Raw genomic sequence first — 22,795 nt, 5'->3', positions numbered from 1 at the left:
TTCAGCTACTAAAAAATGGTTGTTTTGTACCACTTTTTAAAATTTCACTTTAATTATGCTAGCTCTCCAGTTTTGAGCCTCACGGCAACGAAATATTTCTTCGTTATAGCCGATATCGCGCGGGTCTCGAGGTTTCGGTTTCGTTATAAAAAGAACATGTGTCATTGAAATGAAGGGTGACTAAACAAACTACGTATTTATTTCGCTATATCCAATAATTCGCTCTATCAGCGTTCGGTATAACGAGGTTCGACTGTACCAGAATTATTACCAAACATGGCCCATGCATGCTTATTCTGAGCGTAATTTCCTGTTCATAGTTTGGATGAGCACATTCGACTTGCCCCAGATAGCCGTAATCGCTTCCTGTTCTTACGATTTCGCTACCTACATAAATCACGCTCCTTGGCATGCTAATTGAACATAAGCTTTAGCTTTGTGTTTCTTGTTAAGCCTGAAAACACACTTAATAGGTTAGGGAGTTAAGTTAGGGAAACCCCTTTCAAACAATTTTCAGAGATTCGCGTATATAAGAAACAACGCCGCGTATTAGCAGAACCTACTTTTATATCTGGCTGATAAGATAACGAGAAATTAAAAAAAAATACACTTTGGCCCTATTTTCTTCATTTGGAACGTGATTTTCAAGAACAAATCCAGCCGCATTAAACTTGTGTTCCCTAGTACGAATATACTACTGAAAGCTTAGGTATCTAAGGGAAGCAGTTGGCCTGGGAGTTATCATCACCTCTTCCGTTTTCACTCACCCAAAAACCCCAGGCCTTTTCACTTACTTAAATGAGTAATTGCAGAAAGCTCAGTTCACCGTTTTAACGACTTTTCTGGACGAAATCTTTAAATTTACTTTTTACGCGTCTGTACGCAAACGTTTACAAAAAAAAAAAAAAAAAAACCGTTCGCTATATCAACGGGTGGAAGATATATCGAGAAATCCACAAAAACAGGCAATTTACCCAAACCTACATTCTCCCCTTAGGTGATGGTTAGGGCGAATCACCGAAAAAGGTTTTAAAGTTTGGTGGTGGTTCCATTTTAGAAAAGAAAACATTTCAACGGGCCTCCTACATAATTACGAATTCGCGAAAACACACTTTAGCCCGTTTTACCCCCTTCGTTGTATTTTTCCATAAATGTAGCCTTGGTGAGCCCCACTATATGCTAAGAGTGTATTCCCGAAATTTAAAGTTTGTCGACCCAGCAGTTTTGGCTGGGCATTGATGAGCCATCCAGCCAGGCAACCAGCCAGCCGGGCATTTAGTGTCTTTTTAGTTTAGTTTTTATAGACTACTATGGCGAAGCTTTCACCGCCAACCGAATAATGGCGGTGTCTTTTCGGGGCTGCTATAATGTTCCACGCAACCTTGTGAAACATTTTATACAGCAGAGCTGTTTAAGCTTTTAGTTCAGCCGTCGAGCGTTACGAGAAAAAAATGCCCAGCTCACGTGAGCGTGCGCCTTGCGAGGAGTGCCCGGCGTCGGCGAGGCTTCCGCGTTGGTTTGCGCCACGTGAGGAGCTCACAAAAATACCAAGCAAAAACATCTACACCCCGTGAGCGTGCGCGTCGTGAGGCGCGCCCGGCATCGGCCAGCTCTAATTTCGAGAGCACTCTGCCCAGCCTTCATGACGTGATCTCTCGTGTGCTGTTCTCTCACCAGTTCACGCGCGTTCGTGCCTGAAGTGGGGATACCAGACGCTTCCAACCAACGCATCCACTACCTCACATTCAGGACGTCGTCGAGCTCGAGTATGCTCTCTTCGCTACTGCTATGGTCATCTAGTAACGGTGACACACACAGATGCCTCCTTCTTCTCCAAACACGCACGGGGGGTCCTACTGCCCACCCGCCCTTGCAGAAAATATATTCGCGCGTTTCTTCCGCCCTGTCTCTCGAGGCCCTGGCAATCACCGACGCAATCTCATCCTTATACAGCCACTCCAGCTTAACACGTGTTCCTCAGCGACAGTCAGGATGATTTGCACTTGTTCCAGGAGCAGTTGCTTCCCATCAATATGATGCGTACTACACTTCATACTCATGTGGCCAAACACAGTCGTACTAGCTACGTGCTAGCCTGGGATCCTGGTCACGCATGCGTCCCGGACAACAAGCTGGCCCATCAGCTCTCCCATGCTCCGTCCAAACCGGGAGACTCAGAGACGCCCTGGCCAACCACTCTACACCCTCCCACGCAGGCGTGACAAGCCCGTCTACTTCGTCGCCAGACCGCAACAGTTAGTCAGAAATAGGGAGACTCTTCCGTTTCCCTCTCAGCTGTTACCCCGGGCACATGCTTGTCTTATCCGGCAAGCGCAAGAGGAGTCTTTCAATCCCACACATACTACATCGATTTGAAGGCCGTCGCAGCCCTGCACGCTACTGTAAGGGTTCTGTCTTTCCCAATACGCCGCATATCCTTTGGAACTGTTCTGGTTCGGAACCATTACTCTCAAGTCATATTATTAAATCCATTTCACCTCCTCCTGCTTCTCTATAAGACTGGCTCGCGCCGCCGGAGGGAGCGGACCGAGCTGCCTGGTGGCGAGCTTTGGTGGCTCACGGTCGCCAGGTCCTCCCATCTGTATAGATATTTTTGTCTTTCAGAATCCCGGACTTTAGGGTGTCTTTTTGTGCCAATAAAGTTTATCGCCAACGGACGCCGAGTTCGCGTTACAAACGCCGATTTCACGAAGCCGATTGCCGCGGTTTCCAGTTCGTGTAACGCGGTTCGCTTTGGGAGAGATGTGGAAGGCTGAGGACAAAACGATGCGGGCCTGCCAGTCATGGATAACTTTCAGCGGCAAATGTGAAAATCTGTGAGGTGCAACATCCGGGCCTCCGATGAGGGGAGAGGGGCCGCCAGCTCGGCTGTTTCTCCAGCCTTGCACCACTAGCACAAGCAGCGCCAATTTTGTATTGTTGTTGCTTTCAAGAAGACAGTCGGGATTTCTCGTGCCAATGCCATAATGAAATATTTAAATGTTATCCACTTTTTCTGGTGCTCAAATGCCAAGATATAAATAAAATCAGCAATTAAACGTTGCGAAAGAAACAATAACTCCACCGGGACAGTGAAAAATTCTTCGAGAAAATTTGAGGATCTAGTCGATGTACAGGGTATGTTTAATTACTAAAGCGTGGCTAACTAACAAATCCACGACCGTATAATTAAATTTTACTGTTTTCACAATTTGCCGCTACAGTGAAATCCCCGACGGCACCCTCACATTTAAGGTGGTGCTGGCAAATCATGAGTCATGACTCATGACACACAGGGGCCTGAGTTCTCGCGCTGCATATACGATATACGACTCTTAGCCAAAAGTTTCTAGCAGATGGCGTAACCTTTTCCACCATAGAAGTCCGATATAGCACTTGGTGGGCGCTGTGTTTGTACACAGCGGAAATAAGCGACACAACATTAGCAACTCTAAACTGTTCCTCGCCATGAATCCCCAGGGGCAGGGTGTGGCAACGCGGAAAAGTGTGCCGTCGCGATGGACCTTGGGACAACACATAATGCGAAATTGGTCGGCTTTCCACGCCCTGTTAAGGCGCACGTTTGTTTCCGCCATTGCATCAAACTGCGCCGAAAGGGGAATCATACGATATTTCGAGTAGTCATCACCGACCCCGCGTGAAATCCTGCTGTGTGACATTTATAGAGAGGAAACTAGCCGCTCTTTCCATGAGCACTTTGCAATAGCGATCGACGTCGTTCATCATGCGCGCGCCCACCCCTTCCTTTCCGTGAGCGTACGCGAAAAAAAAAATGTTTAAGAAATTGCGCGAAAAATATTCGTCAGGGAAGTTTTGGCGACATACGTTTTTACTTCGCTTCAAATGACGTCCAAAAATGACAACACTACTAATCCTTAGTTTTGTTGTGGATTTTGAAGTTCTCAGACTATGTGCGAACTCATATTTAGCTTAAATTTGGGGCGGGGGACACATGGGTGACCGCTACGCAACCTGCGTAAAATTCGGCAAGCCACAGGCCACAAGCACCGTGACTGCTGCGGCGGCAGTTGCCGCACTCCCGATTCTAAATCCCGCTTTGTAGTTAACTGGAACTCATGCTAAATTTTCCGGTTTTCTTCACTTGCTACTTCACGTATATATATATTCATTAAAAACGTGTTACGTAACAAAAAAAAAAAACAAATGTTTAAGATACGTCGAAAGAAACTGCGGTTCCGTGGGATGCTTCAAAAAACGAAATAGATTGTGGGGCACTGTGCAGTGTCCGTTCCTCGGCCAACCGCATGAACGCGGCGGCAGCCGTATACTGCCGCAGTATAACATATTTTCGCCTTGTTACATCAACCTATTAAATCTTTGTGCCACTGAAGTACACACCGGGAGGCTCATCCTAGCAACGCCCATCTGCACTTCGTTTACAAGATGGCGGTCGTAGACAAAATCGTAGTGTTTGGCTGCGATGGGCCAATAGATTAACGGCGCTATCGGTAATTTGCGCATGTGGTTTGTCTACTGCAAGAGTTAGTCTGAAGCCTAAAACTCTATTGTAGTATTCAGATTGAAAAAAAGGAAGCAGGAACTTATCGGTCGAAACTGTTCTTCACCGCAGAGGAAACGCTAAGTACCTTTCCCTGAGCGAAGTGCAGTAGTGTGCACGTATGCTAATTTCTCGTTATGTGTGCAGCACTTTTGTACTAAAGACTGAATGTTCTGGTGGAATTTAAGAAGAAAGGAAAAATAAGTCACATACTTGATGGGAGAATTCTAATTGAACGACATAAGAAGTTACGACCTTAAACTTTATGCATTATCGACCAAAACCCCTTAAAAATCGTTGTGCTCAATCGATCACTTCAAGGAATAAGTTGCCCCCAGATGTGTTTTCGGCACGTGATGTCTCCGATTTTGATAAACTTCGTGGTATTGCAGTGTGTTAGCATTTTCAGCGCTGCTACTGTCACTAGTGCCTGCTTTTCTTGCCTTGTAATTTTTTCTCTTCTTTAATTTTTTTCTAGCTTCTGTTAGATTTGATACCGGTTTCGCAAATATGTGCTACTTCCCGATGGTTTCTCAAAACTTTGTTTTGGATGTACTCACTCTTTTGTGTAATTCATAGCCCACATGCTTTGTTTTGGGACTCCAGTATCTACTAAATACATAAATAGAAGTGCAACTTCACTTAGGGAGAACTTAACACACCGTATTGTTGGCGGATAGTGCAAGCGAGGGGAAGTTGAATTCTGATGACGCTTTGCTACTAGCGCTGACGTCGCGAATACGAACCGCTCAAGGCCTCTGGTATTTCAAAAACCGTAAGTATGGGGGTCAGTAACTGCGCTCTCACAGCCTCTACCTGAACGGTTCCTCCCTACGCAGCATCAATTAAGGCCACAGCTTTGATGAGTCTGAACTCAAAGACATCGCCTAGTGCACAGGCAACGTAAAAAACAGAAGAACCATAGGCTCGAAGGTTGTCGATCGTAGTCGACGGATATGCAGTGCCTCTAGCACGACTGCCGATTTTGCGAAACGGGACTGGCCGGCGTCGTCCGCGAACGGCAAGCTGTCGACCTTGACAGCTTTTGCTAGCTGCGAACGGAGCTCGGCTGCGCACTGACGGAGAGATAAATACACAAACAGATTCACGACAGGGAGGTGTGTTCGCGCCCAGAGAGACTTCGACGTTTGCATGTGTTTTGTGCGCGCATTTCGAAAGCCGGTCACCGGAGGAGAGATAACGCAGAAGAGCGTTGAGTAGACGTCAAATATCTCTCACTTTCGTTCGCGTCGCGGCACTGATGAGGAGAGGTCCGCTTCTAGGCGAGCGCCCAGGGAGCTGATATGCGTTCCTAGCTGTGGGCTGTCGCGCTGGACTGCGACACCGATTCCGGCATAGTGAAAGCAGACGAGCCTTGTTCTCGCGCGGGACTCGCGTTTTTGCGGACGCTGCGCGAGGGACTGTTGCGAAATCTCTGGAATACACATCGTCACGAGGCAACTTGGTAAGCATGTCGGCCATTTCACTATCCACTTCCCCTGCGAAAGTAATCAAAAGAAAAGAAAGGCGTGTGTGCAGATTAGGTGGATTGTGTTGATGTGCCCACATTAGATGCAGTTACCTGGTCGGTGGGGCATATTCGTGCCGCGATACGTATGTGATGGAAAAAGGGTACTAATTTCAACATTCCAGTTAGTTACTTCAAAACAAACACCAGCTACTTTACGTTAGGCTAAGCTTCTATTAAACGCAGGCCTTGCCGAGGTTCGGTAGTAGGTGTAAAGCAACGTGGGGTAGTAACCGCGGAAACTTTGCTCAACAACCTTGGGTTGCTGCTCTTCTAATTACATTGGTACTCAGTGTAGAGAAGAATAACACCAAAAGGCAAGTAGCTCTATAATCATACCTGTTCTTTAGATTTTCCTGAAAAAAGCAATATAGAGTGTGGCTGTGATCGTGGCTGTTTTGAGATAAAGCAAACCTTGGACGTATCTACAAAAAAACAAGCCGCTATCTCCTATAGAAAGTTTTAACACGGTCGAATGAATTAAACGTCGCTTTACGTGTCTATTTCAGCCTCATATACCGTAATTCATAATTTCAGCATGTGATTTCACCGCAGCCGTTCGTACGCAAATAGTGCTGCGATCTTTCTGGGCACCGACGTTATCTATCCCCTCATTTTGTTTTCCTGGCACGCGCCCTATAGATTTTCACGAATGAACGAGGAAAGCGCGGTAGCCTAACGAGATAAGGGGACAGCGGCAGCGTTCATGTCGTGTGTGCTACGTTCGCGCTGTTACCTTTAGTACACATGTAAGCATCAACTGGCCGAGTTTCGCACTCTGTCCTTCCTGTGATTTCTCTCTACGTTTTAGAAAGGCATGCCAAGGAGTAGGGCGCAGTCGCCCTGAGAGTGCATATGCATGTAAGGAATGGTTGGCTTCACTTCCAATTGTAGAGTTAATTTTCTTCCGGATTCCACACTCAGGAAGCTCCTACATCCACAGAGGTCTGCTTTGCTCGTTTTCGCACAATGTTTGCGCAAACTAAGATTGTTATACATTTTCCTCAGGGATTTCACTGTTAAAGCCGTCAACCTCTATCCGCGCTCTACACAAGTTTGAAACGTAATTTGTGGAAATGCGCAAGGTAAGCCCTTATCCTACACTGTTACTTAGTCGTTGGCAACCCAAAGAAATCGTCCTTCTACTTTTAGTGCCCGTATTTAAAAGTCAATTGTGGAGATGAACTAGGGATGCACTTAGCATACGCGGAGGTTATTTCGCAGCCAACCAAAGATTTACCATCCATTTTTAAAGAAGGTTGAGAGAAGCGCGAAAGCCAGAAGTGCGTTCGATTTTCGCTGAAAGTGCGTCTAATCGATCGTCAAAGCTTCAAAGACCCAAATCGCCAACGAACAACAAAGCCGTGGGACGACGTTTTATGCAATAAGTAAATGCATCCACCTACGAGCGATTTAAATGTATACAAATACGTTATTGATCAGGCAACGGTATACTATAATACTCGTTCTTCATGATCATTGCGCGTACTGTCTTATCTCGAACCGTTCCTTTTTCGCGACTTTCAAGTAGCCGTCTGGACACAATGCAATCCCGGTTTCACACACGCGCTCCGTGTGTCTCCAGAAATCTTATCAGAGCTTTCCGGTGGACCAATAGTTCTATGGGGAAAGGCATTAGCATTTTGACCGAGCTCCATACCGCTAAGAAAGCTTCCGCTTTAGAAAATCATCCTGCTACCTTTATTATCCATACTAAAACGTCAATTGTGGAAATGCCCGAGGCAAGCACCTACCAAGCGCTGGTGTTATTTCGCAGCCAGCCTAAAGACATCGTCCCACTACTTTTAGAGACCGTTATCTCCTCAGGCATCTTCAGTCTAGGTTCTGACGCGCGCAAACGCGCTCCCTCACCGTTCTCTCGAGCACGCGCGACCTCAGCCCAGAAAATATGATGCCGCGCAAAAGGCCCACGCGTGCGTGTGCGTCATCTGTTGCCGTCGCGGTCGGCTTTCACATGCGTAATTATCGCGACGCGCCTGTCATAGCGTCCCGGTCCCGAGGGAGCAACAACTCACTCCCGACAACCGCTAGAAGCTTCATTTATGCCCGTAATCTCTGCTGTGGACAGCCACCCTGAAAGGGTAAACGGATACGATATCGTAAGGGAATTTAGGATGTCAGTAACCTATTCACGTGCCATGACGACAAAATAGAACTTTGTGCACTTAAAGAACTAGCCTTTCGTAGCTCACTCAGCTCCGTCCCAGGCAGATAAGATGAGGTTTTAATAAAGAAAGCGCAAGAACTATATAAAAATGTTGATTTCGCGTTGCTGCCGCGAATGTGGGTAGCAGTGACGCATAAGAGACCACCACAGAAAACATAGTCATCGGTTTGCTAACAGCACACTAGCATTCAGGTAATACCACCGAACAAACCCAACAGTAAGGTAAGGAATCGGGCTAGTTGGTTTTCTAACACGGAAAACCTACCAGCCCCACTACCATCGCCTAGTCCCGTTTCTTCGCGGTGCATTGGTAGGCAGCCGCCAAACGCAGAAAAAATATTTTGTCACTTCACAGAGACGTCACCGGAAATTGGCTTGGGAATACACACTAATTTACCTATTTTAATTGTTATATCGATAACGTTTTGAAGTTCGCGTTGAAATAGGTATTGTTGTTACCAGGACAAGGCCGTCTTTCTAATAGCGTATTTGCACCACTCTAACAAGCCTGCGGCAGTAACGCGCCGGCAAATTGAGTGAGAAAAATCGGAAAAAAAATAGTTTGACGCCAATTCTACCGCGCAGATGTAAAAACACATGACACCGGGCACGTACCTGATAGAAGACATTTTATTGGACGGTGGCAGCAACGGCGGCAGCCAAAATCTCTTGTACTTTATAAACTCGCTAATCCAGCTCTTGCTGGATTTAAGTGTGGAAATAGGGAACATTCAAAGCGTTTGCTATTTCAAGCGCCTTGACGTTCTAGATTTCAGCCATGATAGGCAATTGTGTCATTCGCTGCTTCTTTATAAATATCGCCAGGGAGACTTCAAGTTCACGAAAACGTCCGTAGTCAGGGCTAATGAAGCTTTGCATAAAAAAATGGCTCTCCCATCAGTACGGCAATTGCGCACTCTTGCCTCCGCGACGTCCAGTGTGCGTGATGTCATTCGGTTACTTTCGTCGTCGGGAAGTAAAATCACCTTGCCCTGGAAGGACGACTCATAGTGGTACGTCCCTGTAGCTATAACGGCTGAAACGGGGTACTAAGTGCAACTGCAGAAATATGTGAAACAGCTGGCTAAGGTTCAGCAAACTGTTAGTCCACTGTTGAGTAATATGGGTGTGCCAAAATTAACACAGTTGATGCTGGAAGATTGTTTTGGATTGAATTGAGTTGGATTTGGGGAGGAGTTGATGTTGATAGCGTTTCTGTTTTTGCCCGATTTTGGGTTTGAGCCCGCTTGTACCGCACACCCAAATCTGAAGGCAATTTTTTAGCAAAAAAAGGTGTACGTTAGAATCGCGCAGATACAGTATACCAAACATGTGCACCGTTTTCATGGCCCCTTTAATTTATTCTGCAGTCGTAATGGATATTCTCAAAGTGTTTTGTCGCATCTTTACTTAGACATATAGCACGAGTGCAGTTTTGAGCCCAGTTTGCCATTATAAAGCGGTTGCTCAATTTGATCGGCTGGTCGGTTCAAATATTTGCGTTGGCGGGTCCATCACTCCTTCACCTTGGACAAAGAGAGAAATCGGAGGTGGTGGCTTAAAATGAAGACATGTGGTTAAGTGTGATTGACAATATCTGCACCCTTATGACATCTATAATCCGAAGCAGTTCTGGAGGTATAAATCGTTAACACAGGCGTAGATCATAATTCAAACGCAGCAGTTAATACAGGCACTGTCGCATAATCTCAATGGAACATGTAGACAGCGCAAACATTTGTGTTTAGCCGTTCATTGTAAATGGGTGATGAAGCCTTTAAAAAAATACAGAAAAAATGAAGGAAGCCCCCACTAACGCGGAAGAGTTGAAGGTCGCGAAGCTGTACACAACCTCCACGGCCATCACGAAGGTTTGTGTCTACTATTGCAGCCGATTTGCTTCTTCTTCGCTGTGGCAACGACCTTTACTCCATCATTTATGCTATAAGTGTGAGCTTCCTTCATTTTTTGGAAGTGACAATCATTGAACATCACCTTGGAGGGGCGTACGCTAATATGCGGCTATCTCGTTTCGAGAAGTGTTGCCACGATTACGGTGAACGCTGGCATTCTTTTTTCGCTTATCTTGGCCAATCTTGTTAGGTTGGTATGCTTGGCCTGCCACGCATGCGCAGGGGACGCTCGGCGGTCGTCGCGAGGCACGCACACACCAGCGCTAGGCATTTTCTAGAATATGTTAACTGTCGGACCGTTGCCTCCAGGCACGCGATCGAGGGCGTGCGCTCAGCAATTTGTTGATAGTTTTAACTGCGGACACGACAAATTTCGATTTCCTAAACAGATTCACTGTTAAAACACAACAAATCATTTTGATGGTATCTTAGGAAATGCCACAACAGAAAACAGCTTAGCCTAATATACATAACGGCCTGTGATGAAGCTATCCTCCGATATAAAACAAAAGCAGCCCTACCCCTGACTCCCCAAGCCGGATTCCGCCACCTAGGCGTCTTCTTAGAATTTCTTCGTGGCGCGGAACGAAAACAAAAAGAGTGCGCCGGCAGCCAGCGGAGGGGACACCCCGAAGCACACGAAACCACCACAACAGCTCGGCAGAAAGCGGAGAAAGTAATTGTGTGCTCGTAAATCACCGCCAGCTGTCATCCCCAGGCGCCTCAAGTTTCCATGTGGACGTTTGTTGGCATTTGTGTATGTGGTTCGAATTTCGACTCTCTGGCACGGTGCGTGACTTTTGTGCTGGGGAGCCGCCCCACGCCCGTGCACCGCGAAAGGATGCTTCCAGTTCTCTCCAATCATGAAACTGTGCATCTAGTGTAGTCAAGCTTTTCCTAGTAATTGAACCTTTTAAAAATTTCACCTCAATATGAACCTCAACGCTAATACCTGCTTTCCATGTGTCACTCTTTCCGCCAAAAGTGCTTCACCATCCCTGCTTCTGGCTTGTGTCAAAGCAAAAACAAATAAGAACGTCTTCCGCGGGTCTTGCATGTTACAGCACGAAGTTCCCGCTCGTATAGAAATACGTGAACGCAAATAAAAAATAGCAACAGCACCCCCTTCTCGCTCACATTTCTCGCTACACCTGATGTAATCCCGCACTGAGCGGCGAAGCATCGTGATTACGGTCACCGCATTAATTAAACTCGTACCTTTGCTCAAGCGAGGGCCGTGATTATTACGCAGTTAGTTTCTGCCGCAAGCTATGCACACAGTCCGTCCGGCGCTGTGCGGCTGGGGGAAAAAGTGGAGGAAGTGGTGGCCCCTGCGCGGCTGACGGCGTACGCGATTGACGTCAATGCGAGTACACGCCGCGCACCACCGCCTTCGCACCCTTCCAGCCACGCAGCTTCCTGCATTGCCCACCTGTAGGCACAAGAGAAGTTTCGTTTGCGTTGTTGATGCCGAGCGGCAGGATCACTTATTAAATGATATTTGCACTTTATGCAATCTCTATCGCTTCAAGGCAGTAGAGGCTGTTGAAGGTGAAAAGAAAAATAAACGAACAAATACTAGTAGTGACGGGATTGCTGCGCCGATAGGGCCAAAAGCGTGCTGCGCCGATTGCGCCATCCTGCTGCATACCGGTACCTTTGAAGCAACCCGGGCAAGAGGAGAACGTTTTATGATTTACAGAACCAGAGCTAATCCACCGAATTCACAGTGGCAGTTGAGAACGACATCGTTAACTACGCACAGCCGTCCGTTCGTATGTGTGCATGGACTAAAAAAAACTCATTGGAAAATCTAGCACAAAGTAAGCAACAGAAAATAGACATACAAAATGAGAGCTCCTGTTTTCTGCCTTAGTTCCCGGTTATACTGTTATTCGGTATAGATAAAAAAAAAAAAAAGGACACTTAGGCAACGCATAAGATGAAACACCGCGGCCGCTGAGATGTAATCTCGGAACCGCTAAGCTGTCCCCTTGGAATAGTGGATGGCTTGAATGAACAGTAAATGTGGGAGTTCCAACCATAGAGTCCGCATACGTGCTCCGTATTAAGCGAGAAACGCACCGTAAGAAAATTTCATAGCGTTCCGGAAACAAGGACAGAACACAAGTACGGAAACATTTTGTAAACCCGCTAAACCGTTTTATTGGGTACAAATGCAGACGGCCTAACGGTAATGGAAGAACACTTACAAAATCGCGGGAATAAGTAAATCTTCGAAACAACGAAATTGCATGCCGTCGGCGCAGCTCAAGTGCTCTATGTCGTCTGTCCAGCTGCGTGGACATCTTATGCAATGTTAATTGACGTAAGCACGGCCGTGTGGTGACGGAATAATGCTTCAAAGCTGGCGGTGTCACGTTTTTAATCGCTGGAACGACATATTAACATTTGTAATGAACTGTTTCTCTCCACTGGTAATTAGAAATTGTTCATTACTTCAGAACAAACGGCCATTAGTGCAAAACAAAAGCCCCGAATAAACACAAAGCACTGGACAAGAAAAATGACACTGAAGGGAAGGTTGATTGAAACACACGACCACTGTTATTATATTTTTTTTTCTTTTTATTGTTCGTTCAGACAATTAAACTCTGTCAGGTGGATTGACCGGGCACCAGCGCAGTTGCGTTTCCTTTGCTTTATAATTGGAACTATGTAAGACAAAAAAAAATGCGTAAAACGTGCAAAGCATTCTAAATTCCCGTGTGTGCGTGTTTTTAGAAATCGCCGCTTTCACTAATTACCACCCACGAAGTTCACATGCCCCGTGGGCGCTGGAAGATTGTCTGGCGGGACTGTTTAACGAACCTGTACGCATGTTCTCTTGCTCTATTATTTATGCACATGCGCTTTTTCAGAACCTATAGTAACTGCGCAGCTGCATGGGTGGGGACGCCTTTCCGAGCTCCCCTTCTTCTCGAATAGGCCAGCGCGTTGGGGTGCGCGGACTGTCGTTGGTTTGTGTCGAGAGTGCATGGTGCCTTTAATGTTAGGTGTTGCCTCGGCTACTTGCTCACATTTTTCACAATATTGAACTCCATAACAATTGGAGCTTATTTTAATTGGAATCATTTACTCTTGCCTCGAATTTTTCTTTTTTTTTTCAGGCAATCCAAGTGATTTCCAACCCCTTTAAATTATCATTTACGGTGCGCCCCAATTAAATAACTTTTTTTCTCCAACCAATGATGGCTACCCGATCCCCTGATTGGTCATGTGCCCTACTCGAAGGAACAACAGCAGCAACAAAATGTGTGCATGCTGTAACTCTGCGGTCCTGCGTTTCAATATCGCCCTCGTCTGCCATGCTCACACGGCGGCAAGCAGCTCGTCAATGTCATGATCGTTCAGTGGAGGCGTAGAGCGCACAAAGACGTCAGGTCCGCCGAGAAAGATGATGGTGTGCATCTATCTAAAGATAATTCTTTGGCGAATGGTCGTGAGTGACTCCACAGGTGCAGATCCCAGAAGTCTCAAACATTCCTGAGAACACAACGCATTCGGGTAGATATAAAGGGACACCAAGTTCATTAGCACGTGTTTTGGCCGTAATTTCCACGGATCATCATTGGTTTTTGCACTTCCAACGAGAACACGCTGAAATGCATGTGCTTTCGAAAATAAAACGGCACAAAACAGTGCACAATTTTTATTATGCAAAAGAATCGGGAAACTAGTGGAGATTCGATTTGTCGGAGCTTATTTTAGTAACATTTGGTTGGCGTAGAATCTCCATTTCTAGAATCAGTTTGTGGAGTCTCCGCTGGCTAGGCGCCAATTGTTATCATCCTCATTGAGTTTTGTTATCATCCTCATTGTTATCATCCTCATTGAGCCATTGCTCTGGTCTCGCTCTCGTCGTTCTTACGTTACATTTTGGTGCCTTGAGAGGCGGGATCGACCGCGCGTGACGAAAGAGACCCCCGATGCCCCCACCGGCATGAGGTACCAAGACGCCCGTGGTTCTGACCGATAGTTTGTCTGCTAAGCCAAACACCAGCCGGAGGTCAACATGGCTGGCTCTGGCCACCTAAAGATGACCGACCTAAAGATGACCTACCATTCCTGCCTTGACCGGACTGGTCAAGGCAGGAACGGACCTTCTGGATGTCGCCTCGCCGCATCTGCACGTACTTCAAGAGAAATTGATCTGCACGAGGGCAATTTGACGCGGCACTGTACGAGACAGAAAAGAATATCATCCAGCTTCGAGACCCTGATGAAGTTGAGCAGGAATATTTTGACGGCTTGGCGTATCGAGGAAGCATGTGTGCGCCCAACCACCTGCGCTAGGCCTTGAACTCTAGGAAGGCGGCCTGTAGGACAGCAACTACCAAAGGCACTGCAGGCAAGCCAAACTACCTTCGACCATTGACCATCGTGTACAACGGCGTTGGCCCAGCAACCTATCCAGCCGACGCTTTTCCCCGCGGCTCACGCCAACCAACCTCGGAAGTTGTCCGGCTGAAACTGCAGGTTTCAACTTTCAACAGTGAGCCACATGGGCGCAAGGGGTTTCGGATCCGTGTCGAGAAGACGGAACACACCCACCCGAACGTTCCTGATGGTGACAACGTGGGAGTTAGCTGCGAGGTAGCATCGAGCGTCCCAACGAAAGACAAGCGCGCAGAACACGAGGCAACATCTGCCGCAGACAAGGATGACTAAGCGGTTCCCGTTTAAGTAGACGACAGAACACGTAAAATGAAGGACGTGAACGAAAACATAGAGCCTATGGACTATGGTTTTGATAACATCTTCGTTTCAGACTTCATGAAGGGCGAGTCATTATACGGGAACTCAAGACACGACCAGGTCTGAACACCCAAGTAGCTGAAGAGGTTGCAGCCATGTGTGAATCCCTGTCATCCAATCGAACTGAAATTTGAAAACCAGAAGAAACCTTGTTGTACAATTATGCTCAGTGCCAAGAAGCACCCAGATGGGCTTAGAAGCAGCACAGCCGTATTGCGAGCTGCCCCTATCAAGAAAATGCGCTCGCCAGGATCGGGAGTTCCACAATACTTAAGAGAACTAAACCGAACAAAACCGAACTAAGCACACCGCTCGACGCCGACATTCAAGGTTGTGCGCCATCATCTTTAGGACAATCGCAGCAAGACAGAAGTGCATGAAATATTTCTGGAAGCTGGGCGCAGTGTTCGGGTGTCGTCTGCGTCACCTTGTCGGCGCTTGGCTGTCCTGATAGCGGCAAGGCGGCGAAAGCACAGCTGGAAATGGAAGAAGAGACAGTCCGCCAACAGCTTTTCCAGTATTGACCTAAACCGAAAGCAACTTCTTAGGATTGTGGACGTATTCTTCTCCCAACATGAACAATTTTTCAGTCCCGAAAAAAAAAAGTTAAATCCGCAGCCGAGTGTATGCTACGCCGCAGTGCAGAAGTTGCAGGGTTTCGAAGCTCCAGAGAACTGTATCCGCACCTTGAAGCTGTGCCGAGCGCCGAGGTGCTTGGGGCGCGTTAAAGCGAGGCATCAGCCCATAAGATCCCACCGGACGCTCAAGCTTTGTAATTGACTGCGAGACTTTCTGCGAGTGTATCATCCGAAAAGGCACGTACTAGAGGACCATGTTGAAATTAGGCTGATACGCGGTCGGGGAAGCTGCACACCTGGAGAACACCTCTTAAACTCCAGTTTTGACGCTCAAGTCGATCTTACATTAGCAGGAAACCCTTAGAGTATGATTGTAGCTGTGGCCAATTCGATTCGTAAGAAGGCAGAAAAGGCGCGGCCAGATCCACAAGAGGTGACCCAGAAGGACAAAAATGTAGCCGTCATATCGCATACCGCACAACATTAAAATGATTGGTGGAAGGGCCGGCCTCAAAGTTGTCATGTCAGCCCCTGAAAAAATATATAGACTCTGCAGCCAAACGTGCCCCGTAAGGAAAGGAAAAAACAAATGCCTCAGTAAGCACCGAATCCGTACGTGCGTAGCACGGGAGGGGTGGTTTACAAGTTGCACCTTTCTTGCAAAAAAGCATACGTAGGCCAGACAGGGCGGTACCTCAACACTCGCTTACGGGAACATTGTAACAAAGTACAGAAGGACAAAGATGGCAGTTTGGCTATTTATTGCCAAGAGTACGACGACTGCGAGCCCCTGTACGATGCGTGCACCGTCATATTTCGAGACGCTGATCGGCGCACGCAAGAGATTGTTGAGGCCGCGGAAACGCAGCGGGTCGGTGACTGTGTAGGTACGACGTCCCTGTCTTTGAGATTGAAAGAGCTGGCCTTCTTGGATGAGCATTTAGCACACATTCGTGTATGACGGGGTGCGTGGTGGGCTGCGCAGTGACGTCATAAATTTATACAGTCATTTGAGCGTGTTCTTTATTTTTATGTCCCAATTTTGGTGTTAAAATTCAGTTGTAAGTAGCGGTGGTTTTTGTCTCCCACATCCCGTGTTTTCTTTCTTGCGCCTAACGGAGTTATAATGGAGTGCTAACTACCTCTATCCATACGTTGTTAGATGACCTCAGCCGCAAAGTAAACTGATTCTGGGGATGGTGGAGCACAGAGTGTTGTCAGTCTGCACTCCTAAAAAGGGGCTAGTAAAAAGGTAGTAACTGGCTGTACTTTGTAACTCCTTACGAACTTTACTACCCCGCAGATTGGTAAGTAGGTCTTGCACAAAGTATGGACCCTAACTGCTATCTTTACTTATCTTTCAGATTTAGACCATGCACTTAGTAACTGCTGCTTGTTTCATACTAACATTCATTGATGGTAACAAAATTACATGACTCATTGAACATAAAAACTACAGCATTTAATGATTTTGGGGACACTGAAATGATTGTTAATATTGCGCGATTACGAGCGCAAATGGTAGGCTACAGTCTCTAAGCCACGTTTCGACCACTCTCATTGCCTTGACGCGATTTTATTCAGTACAAACTTAATTGGAAAATGCTGTCCTCCTCTCTGCATTCTCCTTGCCGATTTCCTATGACGTTTCAGAAGACCCCAAAACAAGATGGCTTGGCTTGACTGCGCTACTGCATGGCTCGCAGACCCTCCGACAGATTCAGTCAGGCCAGCGTTTAGTCGGCCGGCGGCCGCCCGGTCGTCGCAATTCATTTGCTCAGTTTAAACTAAGTCACGGCACGTTTGTAACAGGAAGGATGGGCCTCTAGTTTGTTATTTTGTAGACTGTATCAAGCTCTTAGTCCAAGTCGTTCCACACAAGCCCACATGCGATGCTTCGCTGACTGTACGCTAGTAGAATAGTAGAAAAAGCTATGGCCAATTGAAGGCGAGAGAAGAGTCCCCGAAGTTAATATTCACACTCAAGAATTAAAATCAACCGAAAAGTTTATCGCACAGCGTAAACCCAGGGTGCAAGAAGACGTTTTTGCGCTTGGTGAATTAGCACAGCGGTCGGCAGCACAACCACACATCTGCGAACTCTTCTCCGTCTTAGCGATGCAGTCGTAGACATGAGATATTGGGGGAATATTGGGGGACGCTTACTGCACGAGCGCTATACAAGAAATAGTCAACTAACCTGCTTGAAATGGTAAAACTAAAAAATGTAAACTGGCTATACACCATATACTTTAAGTTCTGCCCCTGTGCGTGCTGGCCTATGGCCGAGCGGTCTCGAGCACTAGGTGTACTATGTTGCTAGTCGCAAGTTCGAGTCCTGTTAAAGATAATGCAGGCCTATGCACCAACAACCAGCTATGATGATGAAGCCGCAGATAGCTTATACGAGAACGTCGAATCAGTAAGAAAGAAGGCAACAACGCAGTTCACGATTATGATGGGAAACTTTAAGGCAAACATAGGTAAGAAGCAATTGGGAGACAGGGCAGTGGGAAACTTCGGAATAGACAATCGCAACAGTCGAGGAGCTACACTGGAGGGATTTTCAGAGAGGAATAACCGGAGACTAGTGAAGACATCGATCTGAAAATTAAGAATAGAAAATGGACATAGAAAGCTCCCGATGGTACAACCAAACATGAAAGTAAATTTATGTGACTACCTGGGTATCGCGCAAGACGTAGAGGTGCTAGTAAGATTCGGAGCAGCTATCATAGGATGGTTAGACCCGAGCTAAGGCTGATTCTCACAAGAAAAAAAAACGAAACTCGTGAGAACTAAGAATCCCCGCACAGAATGAGTCAGAGCCATATCGCAGGAGTTCAAAATAACTCTCCTGGCTTTTGAACGAGCAGAACTAGGTCAATGTAGACAGGCTAAACGACAACCTAACATCGGCACTCAATGAGTAACAGCAACTGTGGGAGAAGCAACAGGTAAACAACAATCTGGAAAACTAACTAAAATAGTTAAAGAACTAATTGCCAAAACTAAGGACATGAAAGTGCCAAGTATGGTTGATCAGATTGAATTAGCCAAGCTGTCAAAACTGATTAGGAGAATTAAACAAAAAGATATTCGTGCATGACACTGCATAGAGCATGACAGTGATAGAGGAAACGCTACCAATAGGGGGAAGTTTGAAAGCAAACAAGAGAAATTTAGCCATCGGCAAATACAGGATGTACGCACTCAGACGGGGAAACATTACGCACAACTCTGACGAGATAAATTAAGTATCAGAACGATTCTACACCACGCTGAATGCCAGCAACGTTAGACCAGGGGAAACTACGGAGAATACAGGCTCAACTTGCGATATCCCACAAGTAACTAAAGAGGAAGTTGGAAATGAACTCAAAGGCATGAAAATGGAAAAATCCGCAGGTGACGACTGCATAACCCTAGATCTCTTGAAGGAGGGAGGATATATTGTACAGGAAAAGCTTGCTGTACTCTTTTCGGAATGATTGAAGACTCAAAGAGTGCTTATAGGTTAGAAAAACGCCGGCAATAAACTGATTCATCAGAAGTGAGATCCCAAGGACCCCAAGAATTACAGACTCATCAGCCAACTCTGAGTTGTTTACAAGCTGTTTACCAAAGTTGTAGTTAGCCGCATAGGTCATAGCCAGGATTCCCCTCCCGCAGAGAACAGGCTGGGTTGAGGAAAGGGTATGCAACCATGGGTCGCATCCATGTCGTCAACCCAGTGATAAAAAGATGCGCAGAGTAAACTAAAACCCTTCGCATGGCATTTAAAGATTACCAGAAAGCGCGGAATTCCGTACTCATCGCAGCCGTTTTAGAAGCACTAAACGACCAAGGAATAGAGAAAGCGTACATAAGACTTCTAGAAGACATATACAAGGAATGCACGGGCAGGATAACAACCCTCCACAAGCAGAGCGATAAATTTCCGATCCGAAAGTGAGTAAGACAAGAACATACCATCTCTCCAAAACTATTCACAGCATGTCTGGAGGCATCCCCAGCTGTTCAAAATTAACCCTGAGCCCTCCACTACGGCGTGCCTCATCGCCTGTGTTGCGTCGGCGCGTTAAACCCCACAATCAATGAGCATGTCTGGAGGGGGTATTTAGTATAAGCTTGACGTGGCAAACATAGGACAAAGGATAAACAAGGAATACTTGAGCCATTTGAGGTTTGCGGACGACATACTTTTGCTGAGTAAGACTGCAGAAAACATGCAAACAATGCTTGAGGAACCGCAGTTAGAAAGCACGGCCTAGGGGCTAAAAGAAATATGAATAAATCTAAATTAATGACTAATAAGCATGTTAAAAGCGTCCTCTTCAGCTTCGGTAACGAGACGCTAGAAGTAAAAGAATGTAACTACCTCGTACAGATGATTAGCGCTGACCCCAACCACGAGAGAGAATTCCGGTGCAGAATAGTTGTGGGCTGAGGAGCCCTTCACAAGCACTCCCAAATTATGAAAAGTAAGCTAGCTCTGTCACTCAAAAGAAAAATCTACAACCAGTGCATACGGCCAGGGATGAAATATGGAGATGAAATTTCGAGTTTTACCAAACAACTCCAAAGAAAACTTATTTTGCCTCAACGGGCCATGGAAAGACTAAAGTTAGGAATAACGATGATGATGATGTTTGGAGTTTAATGGCGCAAGGCCGATTAAGGGCAAAGAGCGCAAAGTTAGGATAACACTCGGGGGAAAGAAACAAGCTACCTAGATCAGAGAACAAACTAGAGTTGAAGATATCATAGTTTAAGTACAGAATAAGAAATGGACTTGAGGTTGTCATGTAGTGAGACGAACCGACAACCGGTGGTCAGTTAGGGTAAACGAATACATACCAACAAATGGGTATACAATAAAGGGGAAGGCCAATAGCCCGATGGAGGGATGAAATACGGAACTTCGCGGGTAAACTGTGGACTCGAGTAGTGCAGGACAGGAGTGGTTGGAGGTCAATGGGACAGGCCTTTGTCCTGAAGTGGACCTGAGCAGGCTGATGATGATGATGATGAAGATCGAATCCCCGATAGTGCATGTTTATTGTTTGAAGTTGATTTGTTCTTTTTTTTGGGCAATGTTTTCTATACCGCATCCACCACTACTGCGCTGTAATGTTGATTGCTCCGCGAGCGAGTGCGAAGAATGCGCGTAGACTGACACTAGAGAGTTTTAGCTAACCGTGTTCGACGGTACGCTCCGGTATCGGCGGCAGGGTCAGCGCGACCGGAGCCAATGCCGTTCGCGGCCAAACGCGCCACGCACGCGCAATGGCGCTCCCGCTTGCTATCGAAGCGGAGCGGACCGTGAAAAACGGTCAGCTAAAACTCTCTACTGACGCGCTGCCTACTTCTTGTTGGTGTGGTGTTGCCATAAGCACCGACTGCTTGCCGGCACAATCCCAAATCAGTCGAACCTTGGCCTGGTGCAAACACGCCTCTTACGATAGAGGCATGAGCCAGGCAAGCTTCAAAGATGGGGGGAAAGCGCATCGCATTTGAGCGTCTGCAGTGACGTTGAGAGCGTTCATCTACTGCGTACGACTCGGCTAGTCACGATTCCAAGCGGTGCTGGTAGGATTATCTGACGCATTTTACAGCCGACAACATGGCAGAATCGCGGTATGCCGATTACTGAGATATAAAGAATTCCCATCCTACGATAACGTCCGATGCCAAGCATGTTGTTTCACAGAACCGAAAACGAAGCTGGTTTGAATTCTAATCTTGGACATCATCCAATCACGTAGCACCTTGTATTGACGTAACTGCTGTTATTTGGTGCGCCCGCCGCAAACCACGCGAGGTAGTGTTCTTCCTTTGAGGCTTTATAAAATAAATGCCGCCTTATCACACGGATAAACGATGACAAGTGCGTTTATCTGAGCCAGTCTACGCACTGGAAGAAAAAACAGGAGTTTGACAAATTCACTTGAGTACCCCTCAAAAAGGTTTTGCAAATCCACACGCTGACTTGTATATGCTCCAATTAAAATGCATAATTCCTAGATTATCGGTACAATATCTAATTTCTTCGAGAAGCCCACCGACTTTCTCAGACGACTTTCCGCTGCTGGCAAAAAAAAGCAAGATGAGCAGATGTATTTCTAAGTTAACTAAGTTGTATTCGCTCTCCCCGTGAGTCCCGTCGGTTCTCTTCCACAATTTATTTATTGTCAAAGTGGGATATGTGCGTGTTGAATGTGTCTCTATGTAGTGCTGCGCGCTGAGCCGATCCGCATTGTCACGTGTAGCTTTGTACTAAGTTATGCCCGCTCAGTTATTAAAAGCACTAAGTACCAAGTGGATGCTGTGTCAAGTGACCGGTTAGTGTTCTGTTAGTAAATGCACCACCCTTTTTAAGAGTCTGCCCATCCAAGCAATTTGCTACAAGTCTCGTGTCGCAGATTCCAAGATTCCCAGTACGGATGCGAATTTGCCGCCTGGAATCCAATGACAAGGAAGAACGGAAAGTGAAGAAAAAGACTAAAACCCAACGTAGCCGTAAACAAATGTTGTTGTACGACCATCCGGTTGAGGTCACTACCCCACCGGAAGGAAAAAACAAAAACAAACGATATTCTAGCGTGACTGCCGAACAACGGTGCGGGAAACTGCGGATACTGTTGACACCTCATTTAACAAAGTTACGTGCGTGATAAGTGCCGTGATTGTTTACTGGGAGCCAATAGCGTGTGCCAAAGGACGTCTCCATGTAGTGTCTCTGAATGCTTATTCCCAATCCGCCGGACGTTTGCGGTGATTCGTCACAGGGGCGATGAATTGGTTCACGAATGCAATCCAGAGTCGAAGCAGCAGCCATGAAGTGGACAGTGGACCGTGGGAGTGAAAGCATAGGCCAGTTTGTCGGCTAGCTAGGTTATGAACATGGTTTATTGGGACAGCGAAGGAATAATCTTTACCCATACACTGCGTGCCGAAAAAAAATAGCAGACAGTGAGTATTGTGCGATGCAATTTGACTACAGAAGAAACGAAAAACAAAACTGGCCAGAATCGCACACAAAAACGTGGCCTTTCAGGAAATAAAGCAGGTTCCCATAAATCGACCATCGCAATGCCTAAATTGCGAAAATCTCGCTTTCAACGAGTTATTCTCGCGCCTCACCAACCCATATTGCTTTTCGGATATGGGCGCGTCTAATTTATTCTCGTTCGCAATTTTTAAAATTGGTGTCGTCGGGAGTACATTTTCATCAAACGAACAAGCCATCACCACCGTCAATGCGCA

General features: G+C 46.5%; 1 protein-coding gene across 1 annotated transcript in view; it reads left to right on the top strand.

The window, feature by feature from the left end:
• Window positions 1-5,632: 5,632 nt before the first annotated feature.
• The window catches only part of LOC144145945 (gastric triacylglycerol lipase-like), a 42,883-nt gene continuing 25,720 nt past the window's right edge, over window positions 5,633-22,795 (top strand). The window contains exon 1 of the mRNA XM_077677814.1: window positions 5,633-6,005. The gene's annotated coding sequence lies outside the window, so the exon portion shown is untranslated. The remainder of the gene's footprint in view (window positions 6,006-22,795) is intronic.

The sequence above is a fragment of the Haemaphysalis longicornis genome, unplaced genomic scaffold, assembly GCF_048455015.1.
Source record: "Haemaphysalis longicornis isolate Haplotype H1 unplaced genomic scaffold, Haemaphysalis longicornis Haplotype H1 scaffold_7, whole genome shotgun sequence".
Lineage (NCBI taxonomy): Eukaryota > Metazoa > Arthropoda > Arachnida > Ixodida > Ixodidae > Haemaphysalis > Haemaphysalis longicornis.
This window is presented reverse-complemented; position numbering and strand designations above follow the sequence as displayed.